The sequence below is a fragment of the Dendropsophus ebraccatus genome, chromosome 1, assembly GCF_027789765.1.
Source record: "Dendropsophus ebraccatus isolate aDenEbr1 chromosome 1, aDenEbr1.pat, whole genome shotgun sequence".
Classification (NCBI taxonomy): Eukaryota; Metazoa; Chordata; class Amphibia; order Anura; family Hylidae; genus Dendropsophus; species Dendropsophus ebraccatus.
This window is the reverse complement of record NC_091454.1, coordinates 32231035-32255208: the sequence shown is the minus strand read 5'-3', so window position 1 is coordinate 32255208 and position 24174 is coordinate 32231035.

Here is a 24174-nt window from a genome sequence, read left to right as displayed (position 1 = left end):
ATTTAAATACAGATCGGATGTGACGTTGGACTGAAATGGACCGCCCACCAAAAGGCTACATACACCTGAGCGTCCGCTTCAGGTAAGTCACATGACTATTTACAACACACATAAAGTACTACAAAAAACCGTAAATAATGACAATCAAAAACATATTAGAAAATCATAAACAAAAAAACAATATAACTATCATGTTAATTCAATAGATGTAATATAAGTCAGTTTTATAATTTAACCCTTTCGGGAACCTGGTATTAAGATTGAGGATCCAAAGCGCCTCCCTTTTCCTAACCATACGGGTCCAATCACCCCCACGTTTGGGTCTGTTAACCCTTTCAATCGCGGAAACTTTTAGACCACTCGTATCACCTGCGTGACACTCAACATAGTGTCTAGTAAGACCTGAGAGTGAGCGGATACTATGAGATGAAATAGACATTTTAATATCAGATAGGTGTTCTCCAATACGGGTTTTGAGCTTCCTGATACTCGATCCCACGTACTGTAAGTCACACACCGTGCAGTGTGCAACATACACGGTGTGGGAGGAATTGCAGTTAAGGAAGGATCGGATCCTGAAATCACGGCCCGTACTGGATGACACCACTGTAGGCTTTTTAATTACATAGCGGCACATGCCGCATCGCGGTACCGCACACGGGAAAAAACCTGTGGTTTTGAGCCAATTCTGTGTGTGTGGCTGTGGGCCATTTCCAATGTCGCTCGGAGACAACAAATTACCCAAAGTTTGACCTCTGCGTGCAACGTATCTTACCCCGTTGCCTAGAATCTGTTCACACTTGGGATCAGAAAAAAGTAATGGTAAGTATTTTTTTATAATATTCCGTATATCATTGTATTGTGGACTATAATTCGTTGAGAAAGTAATGTCACATTTATCACTAAACTTTTTAGTCTCGCTCATATGTGAATTATCACCTCTATCCTGTAAGTGGTACTCTCTGTCCCTCTGTTCTGCTATGCAGCGAGCCCTCTTGATGACATGGTTTTTATATCCCCTAGCCTGGAGTCTCAGCTCCAACTGTTGGGCACCCTTTAAGTAAAACGCACGATCTGAACATGTGCGAATCAGTCTAATAAATTCCCCAATCGGGAGATTCCTAGTAACGTGGGGGGGATGACTGCTTCTGGCGTGCAACAAACCATTTCCCGCAGTAGGTTTGCGGTACAGGTCAGTAGTAATTTTACCGTCCATAAAGTGCAATTTAACATCCAAAAAGGAAATGGACTTGGGCTCAAATTGTGCAGTGAATTTTAAATTTAGGGTGTTAGCATTCAGATAACGCACCAGATCTGCGTCTTGACTCTCTGACCCCTGCCATACCAGGAGGAGGTCATCTATATAGCGCCCATACCAGGTGATAACACCTAAGTAAGGGTTATGGACGCTATACAGAACGACCTCCTCCCAGTAGGCCATGTATATATTGGCCAGGGAAGGTGAAAAACTGGCACCCATCGGGCAGCCAAGTATCTGCAAATAAAAATCATCAAGGAATTGAAAAAAATTATTGGTCAAAAGAAAACGTGTAACAGTGAGGACATAGTCCGATAATTCTCTGCCATAGTTGCTGTACTTGCCATTGTGGAAAGCAAGGGCCTGGATGGCCATGTCATGGGGGATATTAGAATAGAGAGCTACAACGTCACAAGAAAGCCATGACGCGTTCTCCATAATGGGTAACTTTTCCACACTGGCAAGTAAGCTTTAAACTGTCCCTGACATATCCCATCGTTCTTACTGCGAGAGGTTGGAGCAGGTCATCCAACCAAATACATAATCTTTCTAGGAGAGAACCTATACCGGAGACAATAGGGCGTAGGGGTGGTGGGAACTGATTCTTATGGGTTTTAGGTAACGCGTGAAAAATTGGCACTACAGGAAAGGAAGGCAATAAATATTGCCGTTGTTTGTCATTCAGAACCCCCACCTCTACGCCAGTGTCTAATATGTCAATAAGGCGAAGTCTCACTGCATCAGTAGGATCAGTGGATATACGCCTATATGTGGTAGGGTCATCCAATATGCTCTTAACCTCCCTAATATATAGATCTCTATCTAAGACAACCACCGATCCCCCTTTATCTGATTTTCTTATAATAATATGGGGGTTATCCACAAGATCTTTTAGGGCGGCTCTTTCTTTTTTAGTGAGGTTATCTTTGTTAGGTTGTGCATCAACACTAGGGCTATTGCTCAGCTCCGTGAGAGCCTCTTCAACCCTGTGTTGGAACACATCCATAGCCGGTATCCTAGACTGGATGGGGTAGTATTTCGGGTTGGGTATGGTAAGACAATTACCGGTGTCCGTCAGCGGATTCGACAAAGACAAAGTGTCAGACTGTAAATCAAGTAAAGATTGTATGCACCTTTGTTCTGTAAAAAGTAGGTCTAACGGGGCAGACCCTTGACCCACAGAATTAAGGTCCGGTATGGAAAGACCCGACATACATCTGTTGGCGGAGGACCCATCAATAGGGGTTATATCTGAGGCATCCGCCAAAAAATGTCTTTTGATAGTAACCAACCTCATAAATTTATTTACATCTTGAATTGTATTGAACAAATTAAACCTTTTACTTGGTACAAAAGAAAGCCCTAATGACAAAACATTCCTTTGGTCATCTGACAAACAACATGCAGAGAGATTAATCACATCAAGACTAGTGGGACTCAATATCTCCTCCTGTGGCTTCCCCACCCTCTGTATCCTCCCCCTCCCCCTCTGGTGTTTCCTCCCTGCACGCCTGGGCCTGGATCGTTTTTTGATGATTGTCCCGTACCAGCCACAGCCCTTGAGCGTGTAATCGGAGGATCACGGTGAAAGTTTCTATTTTTATTTTTACGGCGGGCACCACTGGGGGGGGCATTACCTCTGGGGTTAGCTGATGTCTCAAAGTCCTCCTGTTCGGAGTAGTCCGTCTGGGTGTCCGTGGTGTCTTCCTCGGAAGTGGCAAATGACACCGATTTTGGGTGTCCCACAGCAACATTGGAATTTTTCAAAATAGACGCAGCTTGGCGTTGCTTACGCCTGAACTCCCACCAGGTATAGACCATATCAGCTGAGTAATCTTTAAGGTCTCTATCAAACTTGGTCCTCTTTCCTTCTATGATGGTATTTTCCGTGTCAGCAAGGAATCTGTTGGTAGTTTCCATCATCTGGGCATAGTCCGGCATAGTAAAAAAAGCTTGTAATTTGCCATCCATATCGGTAAGTTCAATATCCATATCTGTCAGTTTTTTGAGGCCCTTGGTTATAATAATGTTCATAAGAGTGAAAGAAGAGAATGTCAATGCATTATTCCAATCGGTGGCATATTCCTCCCCCTCCGCAGGGTTAGGGGGTTTTCTAACTCTCAGGCCTCGTGGAATCATTTTTCTCTCAACGTATTCTTGGAGAGTGGTGACATGCCACCATAGTTTCAGCTGTTTAACTTTAAGTTTCTCATACGTCCAAATGGTCTTACGCATTTCACCATTAGATTCATTATTGCTTTTGGTGGGCGGTCCATTTCAGTCCAACGTCACATCCGATCTGTATTTAAATTAGTTGTAACTTTGCTACTATTGCCATGATTAAGGGGTTCTCACCCTGCAACGCGTCGGCGTGTCTTTTAACTATTTTGTTATTTTATGTTTTGTGACGATGAATAAAAGCTATTGATTTTTATGAAGCTGCGGATGCACACGTTTTTACCAGTTAGTAGACACCAATGCCAGGGTTCAGTAACAGCGGTTTTATTAAAGTTGAAGTAACTTGTAGTAACGAGTTACTCCGGTTGCAACCGGGTATATAGCAGGCTTAGACAGTTAGTGCAGGAGTGATCCTGCATAGGCCGCGGAGATACGTGCCGGATGTTGGGAGTAGTAGTATGAGAAGAAACTAGCGTTGCTGGGTGGAAGAACTTGGGAGTAATACTTGCTGTGGGTACTTGTAGAGATGAGAGAGATATCCGCACGACACCCAGATGAGAGAGAAGATGACTCCGGACACTTGTATAGGCAGGCAGCCATTTACTGGAACGCAGCAGCAGAATCAGTCACTCTTCTTATGGTGAAAAGGCTGCAGAGACGCTTCTGTCCCCTTCTGAGGGAGAGGACAGAGCAACACAACCTCCTTGCTTGAAAGCAGGGGCTGAACTCCCTTGTCAGCAGGAAGTGGGAAGTCACATGGTTGCTCCTGGCCAGAGCTAGTCGGCCATTGGAGGAACCATGGTTACAGGGCACTGGCACGTGATCCACAGCCTTGCATACCACTGTACAAGGTAATAATAATACACAGGAGTATATATAGATATACCAAGATATACATGAGAATACACATAACCAGGAAATATCAGGGGGGAAACTAGCAGCAGTTGCAGTGTGCACAGTTACCAGAACCAGCATGGACTAAGTGATAGAAATGAGCACGATAGGAGTAGTAGTCCTTGCGTTCTGGGACTCTGCATACCTCCCTAGCAAGTTTGAGCCGACCTCGGCGAATCTAGAAGGTAGCAAACATGAATAGACTGGACAATCAAACAACAGGAATGAAAGATGAGAGCGAGTGTGATGAGGTGTGTGTCTCCCACGCCCAAGGCACAGGTGGAAAAGGAGAAAGAATGAGAAACCCTAGTGGCAGGACTTCACCTAGGGGTGCCTTGCGTACTCTGGCGACCAGGTAGCTAGTGCGTGAACCATCTGACGTGTAAGCCAGGACAACTTAACTGCTGGCGGGTGACCCTCCATGTTCCAACCAGTTAGACAGTAGGTTTTCTGTATAAAGTGTTACCCTACTGGAGGAGAACTGTGAAGACCTGTGTATTCCCTTGGCTTGTTTGTGAAATGTCTTGGATACCTGGAAGAGAGAGAGAAAAATAATAAAAGCAAACATACACTTTTGGGATCCCTCATACACACAAGCAATCATGTGACACAAGCACTCTATAGGCCAAACACACGAAAAGGCATCCAAGGTGCAATGGGTATGGACAAGTGTAAATGTTGGAGTATTACTATGTGTGGTTACTAACGTGTGGCGACAAAACAGGGCGACCAACACTAGAGACACCAGGAAGGGAGGTACAAAGGACGACATATACAACGAGGTCTTTGATGAGAACTGCCTCAAGTAAATCTTAAGAAAACCTGAGAGAAATCTGAATACAAACTTGCTCAACTAAATCTTTCCAGCTATAAAGATAATATAGACAATACTGAGAATATGAGACTGGATGAGAAAATACACTCCTATATAATCTAGACTTTCTCTGAGGTATATATGAACTGACTTCTCTTACTCAGAGGAGGAGCTATCTGACTTTGACACTAGAAAAATACACTGTTTCTTACAAAAAGAGGCACTCTACTCTGAGGCTACTTAAACATCCTTTTGCCTGCTCAGAGGAGGAAATATAAGAGACGTTGATAATACTGAAATACAATAGCAGAAATAAGTGCAATACTTGATTAAGTGCAATAATAACTTTGGGTATCACACACTTACAGAAAAGTGCTTTAGGAAGGAATGGGTTAAGAGTCTCTGTTAGGGAGAGTCTCTTTGAGGCAATAAAGACTATCGTCCATGGCTAAAGGCTCTGGGACAGGCACTAGAGAACTCTTTTTTTTTTTTTTTGGTAAGTGTCCATCAGCTCATGGCTGGTTAGTACAGGGAACTTGGTCAGGAGGACCAGGCACGAACCTTGAACGTTGCATAACTTTTCACACCAAACAAAAACAGAAATACTGAACAGCAAAACAGTTTAACCCTCTAAGGGCTTAGCTCACTGTATCGTACAGGTGGAACTCCTCGGGTTGAACGCTCAAACCGTCTCAGCGGAAGGGCCTCTTCAACAGTGAGTGTCTCTGGTGCAGGTTGACGATCTTCTCTGGTAGGTGACGGCAGAGGCAGAGCCGCTGGAGGTAGACTTGGAGGAGGAGGAACAGCGGGGACGTGGACAGGGATACCCGCATAGCCGATGGGTATGAGAAACGGTTCCGTTTGGAACATCTCTTCCAGAGAGAGAGGTTTGGCTGGAGGTGCCGGAGTGGCAAGGGGTGTTGGTGCAGGTGCCGGGCATGGTGCTGCAAGGCCTTGTAAATCTTCCTTGGCACACAGTTTTATCTGGTTCCTATGCACAGTCTGTGGAGCTAGTCCCGGTTTTTTAATCTCATAGACATTGGTCTCTGGATAGGGAATCGCAGAGATAACATAAGGCTCAAGCTCCCATAGGCTGTCGAGTTTGTGAGAGCGGTGATACTTTTTCAGCCAGACTCGGTCTCCCACTGGTAGGGGTGTAGCAGTCGCTCTCCGGTTATAGGCCTCTTCCTGACGCTGATGAGCTTCTCCCATCCTTTGGTCCACAATCTCCCGAGCATCCTGAATTCTCCTTTGATGCTCTTGGACCCAGTCAGTCTCGGGCAGGGGATTGAGAGTGTCAGGAGCTTGGATCCCGAGTGCGCGGTCCTGAGGAAGTTGGCCTGGGCGCCCAAACATCAAGTAGAACTGAGAGTAGCCCGTGGAGCAGTGGGTGGTATTATTGTAGATTTCCACCAGCTCGTCCAAGAGATGAGGCCATTCCACTCGTTTGGCCACTGAAGCCGTCCTTAACATGTTGATAAACACTTGATTGATCTTTTCACACAGGCCATTCCCTTGGGGGTGATAGGCCGTAGTGCGGAGTTTCTTACACTCATGGTAGGCACACAGCTCCTGGAACAGTTGTGATTCGAAGGCCAGACCCCGGTCCGTCAGCAGAGACTCTGGACAGCCGTAATGTTTCACGTATTCCCGGTAGAAGGTGAGGGCTGTAGTTTTAGCGGTTAGATCTCTGACAGGCACCACGACTACCCACTTGGAATAGTGGTCGACCATCGTTAGGGCATAAGTAGATCCACATCTGGTGGGGGCTAACTTTACGTGGTCTAGGGCGACAAGCTGATACGGCCTGTGGGCGCTGATGGGATGTAAGGGGGCTCTGGGTTCCCTTCCTCCAGCCTTGGAGATATTACAAGCAGGGCACTCAGCACACCAGTTTTCGATATCGGCTCTTATTCCGATGCAATAGAATCGCCGTTGAATGGTGGCCTCCGTTTTGTGGACCGAAATGAGCGGACTGGTCATGGTAGGCGTCTAGCACCATCTTAGCAGTCGAGTCGAGGGAGTTTCGCAAGATTAGTCCCTTTTGTAGTAAGAGCCTCTTTCTCTGCCTCCAGAGTCGCCTCAGCTCGACATCCGGGTAGGGTCTCTTGATCCGTATGGGAACCCGACCGGTAGAGAGGTAATCATAGATTTCTCCCAGGACTCTGGACTCCTCTTGAACAGTCTGCCACCTGGCCAAGTCCTGCGGAGCCTTCGGTGGAGAAGAGGACGTTTCAGGCTTAGCTGCTTCTATGGCGCCTTGGGTGGCGAACCTTTGATAGACGTCTTCCCAATCGCTGTCCTCCGGGGGCTCTTCACCTCTAGGTAGCCGGGAGAGGAGGTCCGCATTGACGTTAGCCTTTCCACTGCGGTATTTGATCTCAAACCTGAAATTAGCCAGCCGAGAGGCCCACCGTTGTTCCAGGGCACCTAGCCGAGCAGTATTGAGATGTGCTAGTGGGTTGTTGTCCGTGTAGATGGTAACAGGAGTGGCAGCAAGGCCGCGGAGATACGTGCCGGATGTTGGGAGTAGTAGTATGAGAAGAAACTAGCGTTGCTGGGTGGACGAACTTGGGAGTAATACTTGCTGTGGGTACTTGTAGAGATGAGAGAGATATCCGCACAACACCCAGATGAGAGAGAAGATGACTCCGGACACTTGTATAGGCAGGCAGCCGTTTACTGGAACGCAGCAGCAGAATCAGTCACTCTTCTTATGGTGAAAAGGCTGCAGAGACGCTTCTGTCCCCTTCTGAGGGAGAGGACAGAGCAACACAACCTCCTTGCTTGAAAGCAGGGGCTGAACTCCCTTGTCAGCAGGAAGTGGGAAGTCACATGGTTGCTCCTGGCCAGAGCTAGTCGGCCATTGGAGGAACCATGGTTACAGGGCACTGGCACATGATCCACAGCCTTGCATACCACTGTTCAAGGTAATAATAATACACAGGAGTATATATATATACCAAGATATACATGAGAATACACATAACCAGGGAATATCAGGGGGAAAACTAGCAGCAGTTGCAGTGTGCACAGTTACCAGAACCAGCATGGACTAAGTGATAGAAATGAGCACGATAGGAGTAGTAGTCCTGGCGTTCTGGGACACTGCAAGTGTACTTTGTAATGGCACCTTTCAATCGACCATAAATCTATTGAACAAACCCCCAAAATATTATTTATGCTGTCAAATTTGGGGAAAAATACAATTCCTAAAATTTTGCCAGAAGAAAGGTAAGATACCTCCGACAGTCAGTTAGAACGATCGTAACCCCAGCAGTCACACTGTGGTGGTCCCGATCGGACAGTGACAGGAGCTCAGCTCATTATTTGCGGCTGTCAATATTATGAGTAAGCCGGCATTCCCAGCTATGATCCCATAGTGGGAACATAGCCATAATGTGCTGAGTACATGATAACCTCCATATGTCCCATGCATATAAATATATAAGTGTACATGTAGGGGTGTACCTGAGCCTGCCTGGTCGCCCTGCTTTTCTTCTTTCTTCTGGATCTTGATTGGTGGCTTCTTCTCCTCCACTGCAGAATCCAGGATGTGCCTCTTCTTGGCCTGTCTCTTCGCCACCATGTCTTCCTTTGGCTCTTCAACGAAGTCTTCTCATCGCTCCGATGAGTCCAAGATATGTCTTCTTTTCTTCCTCCCTCCCTTTCTCTTCACAATGTCCTCCTGGTCCTCCATATAAGTGCTCTGCCTTGGTCCAGCAGACAACTTTCTCTGTCACTTAGCAACAGTCACAGATAACATCACACCTGCCCTGGCCGCATGCACGGCAACGGTCATGTGATCAGTGAGTGATACCATGATTGGGCTATAGAGATATGTATTACAATCAGTATCATGGCGGCTTCACTTTGCTTCAGGACTTGTTGGTTTTTCTTGAGAGACAAAATACAACTTCATTGGTGAGACTGATCCCACCAGGACTGACTCTACACTTGGATATGTATATGTGATAGAAAACCATGGCAGAATACAACCAGTGTAGAGTCATTGTAGCCTCAGAGGCCTCAGATGGCCCCATGGATGACATTACAGCAAGTCTGTACCCACTGAGGCTGTTTGGACACCGGAAGGAACTGGCACATGGCTTTTAGCCATCTAAATGCCACAGTAACCATTGTCTTTTCTCTTACTGCTGCCAATCAATGGAAATATAAAAAAAATAAAATGCTATTTTCTTTAATAAAATCATTTCTTTTCTTGAATAGTTATAATAATACTAAGAATTACCCCCTGACCTATAATATACTGAATAATGGAATTTTTGGTTTCTTTTTCAAATTATACTTATTATAGAAGATACTGAACATATTGGGGTGTACAGCCCCGTCCAAAAAACACAGGGGTAATACACAAAAAGAAGAGACAGATAGAATGGGTAGATAGTTATGAGACGCACAAAGCAAAGAGATCTATAGCTATAATTGTATGGCTATATGTTAGTGTGCCTGAGGGGGCATAGTCCATGGCATACTGTTAGCACTATACATATGGAATGGAACAATCTCTAGGGGCGCTATACTAGTTTATACAGCATTGCTATCACTATGAGGCTGTATTCACATCACATTTTTATTCTACATTTAAAATATAGAAAAGCAGCTCCTGACATACATGATAAAGCAGCACTGAGGCCAAAAATGGTTTATACTTCCCAGTATGTTACATTCTATAGTTACACAGTTTAACAGAGGCGACTTTTACTGAAAAACTTCAGTGCTATACAGATGATTGTAACACACAACTTAACATGTGCAGGTACAGGTGACAGTAGTGCTGGAGGTAGTGACTTGAAGAAGGAGTAAGTAGAAGAGGTGACGCTTATCTTAAGGAAGATAGAGTTCAGCTAAGGAGAAGTGTAGCTTGACTGAGAAGAAAGTATAGGGGGCCTTTTTTAATGTAGAAATGTACTTTGCCAGGATTGTGTTGAGAGCAGTACCCCGCTGTTGAGGAGAATACCTATGCTCACAATTAGAAGCACCATACATAGAAGACCACATTTAGCCCAACCAGATCAGAGAGTGCCAGGTTGGGTTGTACGAGCGCCAGGTCTATACAACTGGGTGTAGCAGTCACCTCAAGACCTCCCAAGGCAGTAGGATACATCAGCTTAGGCTCTTTGTCCTTTTGGGGATTAGTCCTTTGACTCTTGTAGACCGTCCTAACAAAGAAGAGAAGCAATCTCTGGCGTTGACAAAGTTACCCTAAAGGACAGTTGCCCCTCCTGTGGGTTTAGCACTGGATCTTCAACTATAGTCTCTAGTCTGAGGAAAATCTCTCTCTGGCTTTGTATTAGTCTCCCTCCAACTCCAGACCAACAACGAACTAAGACCCCCACCAGGAACTAACTATCATTTTATAGTGGTGACCAGATCTAACCTCCTATTGGTGGGGATGTGTCCATATAGAAGAGAGAAGACGTGTAGTTGGCTGTGGAGTGTCTGAGGATCCTGTATCTGTGATTGGCTGTAACAGTAAACAGAAAAAGAGCATGGTTAACCCTTTTCCTTTAGCTGTGCTCTTACAAAACAGATAGGGGAGAGTGAGACACCAAGTGGGGAAAGTGCTAAGGCAGCCATCATCCCCTTGTGTGACACCTGACAGATGGGTGACATCAGCGGCGTATCTCACGAGTATTGCTTAGTGTGAGGCTGTGGCCTTAGGACCAGTTCACACTAAGTAAAATCAGCAGAATCCCTCCTGCCGGCTGTTGCAATGGGACGGCTCGCATGGCTCTCAGCTCAAATAATTGACATGTCAATTCTTTGAGCGGAGAGTGGCAAAAGCCGAGGCGTGCAAGCCAACCCATTGAAACAGACGGCAGGAGGGATTCCACCGTGGAGAGCTCTGCCGTGAAATTCTGCCAATTTTACTCTGTGTAAAGATACCCTTAGGCAGCAGAAAGGATAGATACCCCTAGTATGATGGTATATGAACAGTGAGAATATTTGTTCCCTGTATAGTTTGCCGGCATCGCTACACCTATGTCTGTGTGCTGGGGGTGCAGACTGCAGTGTCAGGTCTCAGGACAGAGAAGAAGCTGCACTGGAAGTGGTGCTGCATGCAGCATCTTAAGGGTATAAACCCACACACCGTATAAGCAGCGTATTTACTGCTGCGATACGCAGCAAATACGCAGCAAACACGCAGCAAATACGCAGCAGATTAGATGTAAATAACTGAACAAAGCATCAAATCTGTACCAACAAATCTGCTGCGTATTTGTTGCGTATCTGCTGTGTATACGGTGTGTGGGTTTGTACCCTCAAGGAGAATCCGGCACTGTAAAAAAAAAAAATTGAATGTCAGGGGAAACATTATAAGCCATAATTACCTTGCCTCTCCAGCGCTATATTGCCGCTCCGTGACCCCCGCCAGGATCTGGGAACAACTTCTCAACCGGGTCAGTATTTTCCCCCATGCCTTGACATAATCAGAGCTCGGGGGGGTTAAATGCCTTCCAGCGGGTTCCCGAAACCTGTGATGCAGTGCATGGGGAGAGGTGAGTAATGATTGTTTATTACATGGGTCTCCAAACTGCGGCCCTCCAGCTGTTGCGAAACCACAACTACCATCAAGCCTGGACAGCTAAAGCTTTGGATTTGGCTGTCCAGGCATAAAGGGGATTGTAGTTTTGCAACAGCTGGAGGGCCGCAGTTTAGAGACCCATGGTTTATTATGTTCCCCCTGCCTGCTGCCAATTATTTAAAATCGCTGGACTTCTCCTTTAGAGCCCGTTCACACTAAGTAAAACAAGCAAAACTTCCGAGCGGAATCCCCACTGTGGACTCTGCTCGGAGTCCTGCCTGTCTATCTGTCTCAATGTCATCTCACTTGGCTCTCTATGCAAAGAATTGACTTGTGAGATCACAAAAACCCACTGGTCAGCTGTTCTGTAGGGCTGCCACAGGTGAGTCTGACCTTTAAACAAAAACAAATGGCTTACTTTTGTATGTAGCAGCTATGCGGAGTTACTGCAGACCAGCTCCCATACATTGTATCAGAAGTTGAGCTGCAGTAACTCAGCAGGGGCACTATGCAGTGAATTCTGCTTCTGGCGCTGTCCACAGCATAGATTCAGTCGCAGCAGCCCTGCCGAACTATTGTAGCAAAATTGTACAGAACAAACACGTTGTGATTGGGAGTTGCGCTTGAAGTGGCATGGCATTGCCTATGGCAGGGGCCCAAGTTGACCTCTTGCACCAGGGCCCATGAGACATTAGCTACGCCCCTGGGTGACATGAAGCTAGTGAAATACCCATACCAGGACACTACAATGAGGGGCAGCAGAAGGACTAGAGCGTTTCATCCATCCGTGTGTTGCTTTGGTGGTCTTTTAATATTGAAATTAAACAGTTTGAACTGCACCTACCTGCATTTTCTTTGCTAACTACCTACCTTTGCTACCTACTGTGTTGGCCGCCTGGCAACAACTAAACTGCTTGCTTGCCTGTCTGGCAGCTATTTATGTCATCACAGCCTTAATGACATCATCACAGAACACTTTCCTAGCTAGTTAGCTGTAAACAACTTTTGCTCTATGCTGACATGGTAATGGAGACAGAAAAGTGCTTTATAAGAATACAGCCATGCACCTTGCTGGTGTTGCAGATTGCAGCTATATGGAGTTGAAGTATCAGCACACAGACATTTGTGGAAGTATATTAGTTGTGTTCTTTACTGGAGATACACAGCAACCATAACAATCTTAACATGTGTTCTTTTCAACATGGAGGATACAAGAGAGAGAGTAACAGAGAGAACATAAAGCAGAGCAATGCACATAAAAGACATTAACACTTAATTGAACGCCTTGGTTCTGTATCTGAGATCGGTTGTGTCATCTCACTCATGGTATCTGGGTTTGTATTGACTTCAACCATTTGTTCAGAGGATGCACTGGTAGTCTGATTACTGTCACCTTCCTGTTCTGTTCTTGATTCCAATGTAGTGATCACACCATCCTTTAATTCTTCAACAAAAGTGACACTGTTGCTAATAGCAACTCTTTTTGTTTTGGGGTCTAGGATTCTGTATACATTGCAGTTATCACTGTATCCAACTAGAAGTCCCTCCACTGCCCTGTTTTGGATTTTGGTGCGTTTCTCTTTTGAGATATACATGAATGCTTTGCAACTGAACACTCTTATGTGTTTTACACTTGGCTTCTCACCATGCCACAGTTCATATGGTGTTTTCTCCACTGTTCTAGAGAAAAGTCTGTTCTGCAAATAAGCGGCAGTCATTGCAGCTTCGCCCCAATACTTCTTCCTTGTTCTTCCTTTCAGCTACCCCATTTTGCTCTTGTTGTGTAGGGGACTGTCTTTTAAAGCTCTATGCCGTGTTGATTTAGAAAGCTTTCAATTTTGTGTCCAGTGAATTCACCTCCATTATCACTTCGCAGTATCAGAGGTTTCCTTTGAAACTTGTTGCTTGTCTTTGCTAAGTAGGCTTGTAGCTTATCCAAAACTTCACTCTTGTTTTTCATTAGATAAATAACTGTGTACCTTGAATAGTCGTCTATGAAGATCACTATATATCTGTTTCCACTGGGAGTGCTTAGTCTCATTGGACCACACACATCACTGTGTATGATATCAAGTGGTCTTGAGGCTCTGTTTTCACTTGCTTTGGGAAGTGTTGCCCTGGTAGCTTTGGATTTAATGCAACATTCACACCTGATGGTGTTTGAACAACTGGACAATTTAAGATCCTTTGTTAGGTCCCTTTTCTGTAGTTCCTGTATGCTGTCAGGAGGTCTGTGGCCTAATCGTCTATGCCACATGTGGATACAGTCATTGTGCCCATGTGTGCATAGTTTTACCTGTTCTGTCACCGTGTTTAGGTTATATAAGTGCTCACTTATTTTGGCATCACCTGCTTTCCATGCAGTATAGCACACTCATCACCTTGGAATTTGACAGTAAGTCCTTTGGCTGTCAAGCGTTTCACCGATAACAGTCCACCTTCTAGACTGGGAACATATAGTACATCCTGCATTGGTATGGCTAAATTGCCTCCATTTTTACTTGGGCACACTAAGATTCCATGTCCAGTTCCTTCTGCATTTATGCTGCTTCCATCTGCAAGATAGATCATTTCCCTTTTGGTTATGTCAAGCTTTTTGAAGAAGTTCCTATTGCTTGTCATGTGACTTGCTGCACCTGAATCAATGCACCAGCTTTGCAAATTTTGATTATTTGTCACTTTGAAAGTACCATTCCAGTTATCTACATGTGGGTGCGATATAGTAGCTTTCACCTTTTGTCTAGTCCCTTTTGAAATTTGTTTCTGCTGTTCTGCCTTCCATATTGTGCAGTCTTTCTTTATGTGTCCCTGCTTGTGGCATCTGAAACATGCCCTGGTTTCCTTCTTCTTCTGAAATGGTGTATCTGCAGCTTTAAGAGCTATTCCAGCATCAGTGTCTGTGGATTCATGCACAAGTTCCTTTCTTCTTTGGAATTCATCTATTAGCCGAGTCTTTACAAATTCTAGGGTCAGGTCTCCCTCAGGTCTTGTCTCCAGCGCACTTATCAGTGCACTGTATGAGTCAGGTAAACTGCATAACAATATGACTGCAACATGACTGTCTTATTTCTTCACCCACTGTCCTCAGATGTGTAACCACTTCCAGCATTGCATTTATGTGCTCTTGCATGTCTTTTTCTTTGCTAAGTCTCATTATGTACAGTTTTCTGAGTAAAAATAGCTTGCTGTTTAAACTGGACCTCTAATGCAGCTTTTGTAATGCATCCCACATACCCTTTGCTGTGTCCTCATGTCTTATATGAATTAGCTGGTCATCCTCCACTAACAGACTTATGGTGGCCCTTTCCTGTCTGTTCTTCTTGTCCCATTCCTGGTAATTGATCTGTGGTCTCTCTGTAGTAATAATCTCCCACAAGTCATCCCCGGATAACAACATTTCCACTTTAAACTTCCATAGCTGATAATTCTCATTGTTCAGTTTGGCCACTGTAAGTCTGAGCTCTGAGCTGCTGGCCATTCTGCTGATCCTCTCCTTTATGAGTCAGACCCTTTTTCTTACTTGTACTCAGGAGCTGAGGACCTCTGCAAGTTTCTGCTCACCAGGCTCTGCTGCTTTCTTGGCTGTGTCTGGGTTCTGTGTCCTAGGCCCATAACCTGTTGCAGATTGCAGCTATATGGAGTTGAAGTATCAGCACACAGACATTTGTGGAAGTATATTAGTTGTGTTCTTTACTGGAGATACACAGCAACCATAACAATCTTAACATGTGTTCTTTTCAACATGGAGGATACAAGAGAGAGAGTAAGAGAGAGAACATAAAGCAGAGTAATGCACATAAAAGACATTAACACTTAATTGAACGCCTTGGTTCTGTATCTGAGATCGGTTGTGTCATCTCACTCATGGTATCTGGGTTTGTATTGACTTCAACCATTTGTTCAGAGGATGCACTGGTAGTCTGATTACTGTCACCTTCCTGTTCTGTTCTTGATTCCAATGTAGTGATCACACCATCCTTTAATTCTTCAACAAAAGTGACACTGTTGCTAATAGCAACTCTTTTTGTTTTGGGGTCTAGGATTCTGTATACATTGCAGTTATCACTGTATCCAACTAGAAGTCCCTCCACTGCCCTGTTTTGGATTTTGGTGCGTTTCTCTTTTGAGATATACATGAATGCTTTGCAACTGAACACTCTTATGTGTTTTACACTTGGGTTCTCACCATGCCACAGTTCATATGGTGTTTTCTCCACTGTTCTAGAGAAAAGTCTGTTCTGCAAATAAGCGGCAGTCATTGCAGCTTCGCCCCAATACTTCTTCCTTGTTCTTCCTTTCAGCTACCCCATTTTGCTCTGGTGTGTAGGGGACTGTTGTAACGCCTGGAGTAGTGGATCCACTGGACCGACAGCAGCGATGGCACTAACCTCACCAGGGGGCGGAGTCTAAGGGGCCGCTGGTTTTCACCAGAGCCCGCCGCAAGGCGGGATGGACTTGCTGCGGCAGGCGACCCCCAGGTCGCTACCCTTGGCTTGGTTGCTGGTGTCGGCAGGCGAGGCGTGGCAGGAGATGGCACAGGCAATGGTCTGCAGGAGAGAGCGCACGTGACAGGCTGAACACGGGAACAGATGGAGTGACAGGGGAACAGGAACCAGGAACAGGGACTTGGGACCAGGTAACGGATAGGACTCAGGAACAGGGACTTGGGACCAGGTAGCGGAATAGGACACAGGAACAACAGGGGGCTGGGCCAAACGCTATGGGAAGCATGTAGAGGCTCCAACACTAAGGACAGGGCATGCTGGGATTTATAGGGGAGTGATTGGTGCCACTAACCAATTAGGAGCGCACTGCCCCTTTAAATCTGAGACAGCCGGCGCGCGCGCGCCCTAGGAGGCGGGGACGCGCGCGCCGGCCGGCACAGACCGCGACATGCACGGAGGAGAGGTGAGGCGCCCCAGGGGCCGAAGCAGCAGCAGCGCCGGGTCCCTACACAAGGACCCCGGCGGCTGCACGGGACAGGAGGCGGTCGCGGCGGCCACCCGGGACGCGGGAAGCCGCCGCGGCCGTGACAACTGTCTTTTAAAGCTCTATGCCATGTTGATTTAGAAAGCTTTCAATTTTGTGTCCAGTGAATTCACTTCCATTATCACTTCGCAGTATCAGAGGTTTCCTTTGAAACTTGTTGCTTGTCTTTGCTAAGTAGGCTTGTAGCTTATCCAAAACTTCACTCTTGTTTTTCATTAGATAAATAACTGTGTACCTTGAATAGTCGTCTATGAAGATCACTATATATCTGTTTTCACTGGGAGTGCTTAGTCTCATTGGACCACACACATCACTGTGTATGATATCAAGTGGTCTTGAGGCTCTGTTTTCACTTGCTTTGGGAAGTGTTGCCCTGGTAGCTTTGGATTTAATGCAACATTCACACCTGCCTAATCGTCTATGCCACATGTGGATACAGTCATTGTGCCCATGTGTGCATAGTTTTACCTGTTCTGTCACCATGTTTAGGTTATATAAGTGCTCACTTATTTTGGCACTGGCTATCACCTGCTTTCCATGCAGTATAGCACACTCATGACCTTGGAATTTGACAGTAAGTCCTTTGGCTGTCAAGCGTTTCACCGATAACAGTCCACCTTCTAGACTGGGAACATATACTACATCCTGCATTGGTATGGCTAAATTGCCTCCATTTTTACTTGGGCACACTAAGATTCCATGTCCACTTCCTTCTGCATTTATGCTGCTTCCATCTGCAAGATAGATCATTTCCCTTTTGGTTATGTCAAGCTCTTTTAAGAATTTCCTATTGCTTGTCATGTGACTTGCTGCACCTGAATCAATGCACCAGCTTTGCAATTTTTGATTATTTGTCACTTTGAAAGTACCATTCCAGTTATCTACATGTGGGTGCGATATAGTAGCTTTGACCTTTTGTCTAGTCCCTTTTGAAATTTGTTTCTGCTGTTCTGCCTTCCATATTGTGCAGTCTTTCTTTATGTGTCCCTGCTTGTGGCATCTGAAACATGCCCTGGTTTCCTTCTTCTTCTGAAATTGTTTATCTGCAGCTTTAAGAGCTATTCCAGCATCAGTGTCTGTGGATTCATGCACAAGTTCCTTTCTTCTTTGGAATTCATCTATTAGCCGAGTCTTTACAAATTCTAGGGTCAGGTCTCCCTCAGGTCTTGTCTCCAGCGCACTTATCAGTGCACTGTATGAGTCAGGTAAACTGCATAACAATATGACTGCAACATGACTGTCTTATTTCTTCACCCACTGTCCTCAGATGTGTAACCACTTCCAGCATTGCATTTATGTGCTCTTGCATGTCTTTTTCTTTGCTAAGTCTCATTATGTACAGTTTTCTGAGTAAAAATAGCTTGCTGTTTAAACTGGACCTCTAATGCAGCTTTTGTAATGCATCCCACATACCCTTTGCTGTGTCCTCATGTCTTATATGAATTAGCTGGTCATCCTCCACTAACAGACTTATGGTGGCCCTTTCCTGTCTGTTCTTCTTGTCCCATTCCTGGTAATTGATCTGTGGTCTCTCTGTAGTAATAATCTCCCACAAGTCATCCCCGGATAACAACATTTCCACTTTAAACTTCCATAGCTGATAATTCTCATTGTTCAGTTTGGCCACTGTAAGTCTGAGCTCTGAGCTGCTGGCCATTCTGCTGATCCTCTCCTTTATGAGTCAGACCCTTTTTCTTACTTGTACTCAGGAGCTGAGGACCTCTGCAAGTTTCTGCTCACCAGGCTCTGCTGCTTTCTTGGCTGTGTCTGGGTTCTGTGTCCTAGGCCCATAACCTGTTGCAGATTGCAGCTATATGGAGTTGAAGTATCAGCACACAGACATTTGTGGAAGTATATTAGTTGTGTTCTTTACTGGAGATACACAGCAACCATAACAATCTTAACATGTGTTCTTTTCAATATGGAGGATACAAGAGAGAGTAACAGAGAGAACATAAAGCAGAGTAATGCACATAAAAGACATTAACACTTAACACAGTGCAGTGTCCCAGAACATGCAGACTACTACTCCTATTATGGCCATTTCTCTTGCTGTGTCAATGCCTGTTCTGGTAAGTGTTTGCACTGCAACTGCTGCTGGTTTTCCCCTAGTATTCTCTAGTAATGTGCATTCTCATGTGTATTCGCATGTATTCCTGTGTATTATTGCATTGTACAGTGGTATGCAAGGCTGTTGATCACGTGACCTGTAACCATGGTTCCTCCAATGGCCGACTAGCTCTGGCCAGGAGCAACCATGTGACCTCCCACTTCCTGCTGACAAGTCAGTTCAGCCCCTGCTTTCGAGCAAGGAGGTTGTGTTGTTCTGTCCTCTCCCTCAGAAGAGTGACTGAGTCTGCTGCTGTATTCAAGTCTTCGGCTGTATCTGCCTGCTCAAGTGACCGGATTCTTCTCTCTCATCTGGGTGTCATTCCGTTATCTCTCCTCATCGCTGCAAGGATTCACAGCAAGTATTATTCTCAAGCTAATCCATCCAGCAACGCTATTCCTCTCATACTCCTACTCCCATCATCCGGCACGTATTCTCACAGCCTATGCAGCACCACTCCTGCCTTATTTGTCAAAGCCTGCTATATACCCGGTTGCATCCGGACAGAACTGTTGCTACTAGTTACCTCATCTATAATAAAACCGCTGTTACTGAACCCTGGCATTGGTGTCCACTAACTGGTGCCCTGACTAAGAATCGCATGCCCATCATCACCCGCAGATTCCACAGACCGGCCCTACAGCTGTGCCGCCCTCAGGCCTATACCGTGACAAGTATAGCCCCTGCAGCTGCCCCGGTCATTGCCCGCTCATAACACCAGCACTGCGGAAGTGGCCCCCAGGGGCCAGGGCATCGCAACAGCGCCACCTGCTGTCTGTATAACATAAGTCCTCCAACATAAGCTGAAGCTGTTGCATATACATCAACAGCTGGGGGTTTATTTTTGGGTAACACATTGGGGAGTGCAACCATATACATACCTCCCAACCGTCCCGGATCAAGCGGGACAGTCCCGATTTTCGGGTGATGTCCTGCTGTCCCGGAACGGCCCCCCTGTGTCCCGCCGCCCCCCCTCATGGCGTCACTGAAGCCATCTGACAGTGTCGGCGGCTCCTGCGGCTGCTGACAGTGTCGGATGGCTTCAGGGAGCAGACAGTCACATGCAGAGAACTTCTGGAGCACACAGCCTCACACACAGGTCAGCTGCTGCCCCGGAAGCTCTCTGCTCCAGCCCCGCATGGTACCTTAATTCCTCTTCTCTCCTCTTCTCTCCTCCTCTCTCCTGTTTGCTGCCACGGCTGCTGGTGACGTCACAGGTCAGTGAAAGTTCGGAGAGAAGAAGAAAGCAGGAGCCGTGGGGCTGGAGCTGTGAGCTGCGGGGGCAGGGAGCTGTGTGTCAGGCTGCCTCTCTCCTGCTCTGTTCCTGACTACCTGTGTCCACAGCAGCAGCTGGGAGAAGACAGACAGCTCTGTGACTGATCCCTGACTAGGTAAGTATATTTTTTTTATTATTTTCTATTAGGGATGGGTCTGCCTGGAAGGGGGGGGGGGGAGGGTTGGATACTAAACTGGGACCTATGATGGGGGGGATACTACAGTGGGACCTATGATGAGAGGGGGGATTACTACAGTGGGACCTATGATGGGGGGGATTACTACAGTAGGACCTATGATGAGAGGGGGGATTACTACAGTGGGACCTATGATGGGAGGGAAACTACACTGGGACCTATGATGTGGGATACTACACTGGGACCTATGATGGGGGGATACTACACTGGGACCTATGATGGGGGGGGATACTACACTGGGACCTATGATGGGGGGGATACTACACTGGGACCTATGATGGGGGGGATACTACAGTGGGACCTATGATGAGAGGAGGGATTATTACACTGGGACCTATGATGGGGGGGGGGGTACTACACTGGGACCTATGATGGGGGGGTTACTACAGTGGGACCTATGATGAGAGGGGGGATACTACAGTGGGACCTATGATGAGAGGGGGGATTATTACACTGGGACCTATGATGAGAGGGGGGGTTACTACACTGGGACTATGATGAGGGGGATTACTACACTGGGACCTGTGCTGGGGGGGATACTACACTGGGACCTATGCTGGGGGGGATTACTACACTGGGACCTATGATGGGGGGATACTACACTGGGACCTATAATGGGGGGGATTACTACACTGGGACCTATGATGGGGGGATACTACACTGGGACCTATAATGGGGGGATTACTACAGTGGGACCTATGATGGGGGGGGGATTACTACACTGGGACCTATGATGGGGGGATTAGTACACTGGGACCTATGATGTGATGGGGGGATTACTACACTGGGACCTATGATGAGATGGGGGATTACTACACTGGGACCTATGATGAGAGGGGGGATTACTACACTGGGACCTATGATGAGAGGGGGGATTACTACACTGGGACCTATGATGGGGGGATACTACACTGGGACCTATAATGGGGGGGATTACTACAGTGGGACCTATGATGGGGGGATTACTACACTGGGACCTATGATGGGGGGGATTACTACACTGGGACCTATGATGAGAGGGGGGATTACTACACTGGGACCTATGATGAGAGGGGGGATTACTACACTGGGACCTATGATGAGAGGGGGGATTACTACACTGGGACCTATGATGAGAGGGGGGATTACTACACTGGGACCTATGATGAGAGGGGATACTACACTGGGACCTATGATGGGGGGGGGATACTACACTGGGACCTATGATGGGGGGGATACTACAGTGGGACCTATGATGAGAGGGGGGATTACTACAGTGGGACCTATGATGGGGGGGATTACTACAGTAGGACCTATGATGAGAGGGGGGATTACTACAGTGGGACCTATGATGGGGGGGATACTACACTGGGACCTATGATGGGGGATACTACACTGGGACCTATGATGGGGGGATACTACACTGGGACCTATGATGGGGGGGATACTACACTGGGACCTATGATGGGGGGGATACTACACTGGGACCTATGATGGGGGGGATACTACAGTGGGACCTATGATGAGAGGAGGGATTATTACACTGGGACCTATGATGGGGGGGGGTACTACACTGGGACCTATGATGGGGGGGTTACTACAGTGGGACCTATGATGAGAGGGGGGATACTACAGTGGGACCTATGATGAGAGGGGGGATTATTACACTGGGATCTATGATGAGAGGGGGGGTTACTACACTGGGACTATGATGAGGGGGATTACTACACTGGGACCTGTGCTGGGGGGGATACTACACTGGGACCTATGCTGGGGGGGGATTACTACACTGGGACCTATGATGGGGGGATACTACACTGGGACCTATAATGGGGGGGATTACTACAGTGGGACCTATGATGGGGGGGATTACTACACTGGGACCTATGATGGGGGGATTAGTACACTGGGACCTATGATGTGATGGGGGGATTACTACACTGGGACCTATGATGAGATGGGGGATTACTACACTGGGACCTATGATGAGAGGGGGGATTACTACACTGGGACCTATGATGAGAGGGGGGATTACTACACTGGGACCTATGATGGGGGGATACTACACTGGGACCTATAATGGGGGGGATTACTACAGTGGGACCTATGATGGGGGGATTACTACACTGGGACCTATGATGGGGGGATTACTACACTGGGACCTATGATGAGAGGGGGGATTACTACACTGGGACCTATGATGAGAGGGGGGATTACTACACTGGGACCTATGATGAGAAGGGGGATTACTACACTGGGACCTATGATGAGAGGGGGGATTACTACACTGGGACCTATGATGAGAGGGGATACTACACTGGGACCTATGATGGGGGGGATACTACACTGGGACCTATGATGGGGGGGTACTACACTGGGACCTATGATGGGGGGGATACTACAGTGGGACCTATGATGGGGGGGTTACTACACTGGGACCTATGATGAGAGGGGGGATACTACAGTGGGACCTATGATGAGAGGGGGGATTATTACACTGGGACCTATGATGAGAGGGGGGGTTACTACACTGGGACTATGATGGGGGGGATTACTACACTGGGACCTGTGCTGGGGGGATACTACACTGGGACCTATGATGGGGGGGGGATTACTACACTGGGACCTATGATGGGGGGATACTACACTGGGACCTATAATGGGGGGGAATTACTACAGTGGGACCTATGATGGGGGGATTACTACACTGGGACCTATAATGGGGGGATTACTACACTGGGACCTATGATGAGATGGGGGATTACTACACTGGGACCTATGATGAGAGGGGGGATTACTACACTGGGACCTATGATGAGAGGGGGGATTACTACACTGGGACCTATGATGGGGGGATACTACACTGGGACCTATAATGGGGGGGATTACTACAGTGGGACCTATGATGGGGGGATTACTACACTGGGACCTATGATGGCGGGATTACTACACTGGGACCTATGATGGGGGGATTACTACACTGGGACCTATGATGAGAGGGGGGATTACTACACTGGGACCTATGATGAGAGGGGGGATTACTACACTGGGACCTATGATGAGAGGGGGGATTACTACACTGGGACCTATAATGGGGGGATTACTACACTGGGACCTATGATGGGGGGATACTACACTGGGACCTATAATGGGGGGGAATTACTACAGTGGGACCTATGATGGGGGGATTACTACACTGGGACCTATAATGGGGGGATTACTACACTGGGACCTATGATGAGATGGGGGATTACTACACTAGGACCTATGATGAGAGGGGGGATTACTACACTGGGACCTATGATGAGAGGGGGGATTACTACACTGGGACCTATGATGGAGGGATACTACACTGGGACCTATAATGGGGGGGATTACTACAGTGGGACCTATGATGGGGGGATTACTACACTGGGACCTATGATGGCGGGATTACTACACTGGGACCTATGATGGGGGGATTACTACACTGGGACCTATGATGAGAGGGGGGATTACTACACTGGGACCTATGATGAGAGGGGGGATTACTACACTGGGACCTATGATGAGAGGGGGGATTACTACACTGGGACCTATAATGGGGGGATTACTACAGTGGGACCTATGATGGGGGGGATTACTACACTGGGACCTATGATGAGAGGGGGGATTACTACACTGGGACCTATAATGGGGGGGATTACTACAGTGGGACCTATGATGGGGGGATTACTACACTGGGACCTAGGATGGGGGGGATTACTACACTGGGGCCTAGGATGGGGGGATTACTACACTGGGACCTATGATGAGAGGGGGGATTACTACACTGGGACCTATGATGAGAGGGGGGATTACTACACTGGGACCTATAATGGGGGGGATTACTACAGTGGGACCTATGATGGGGGGGATTACTACACTGGGACCTATGATGAGAGGGGGGAT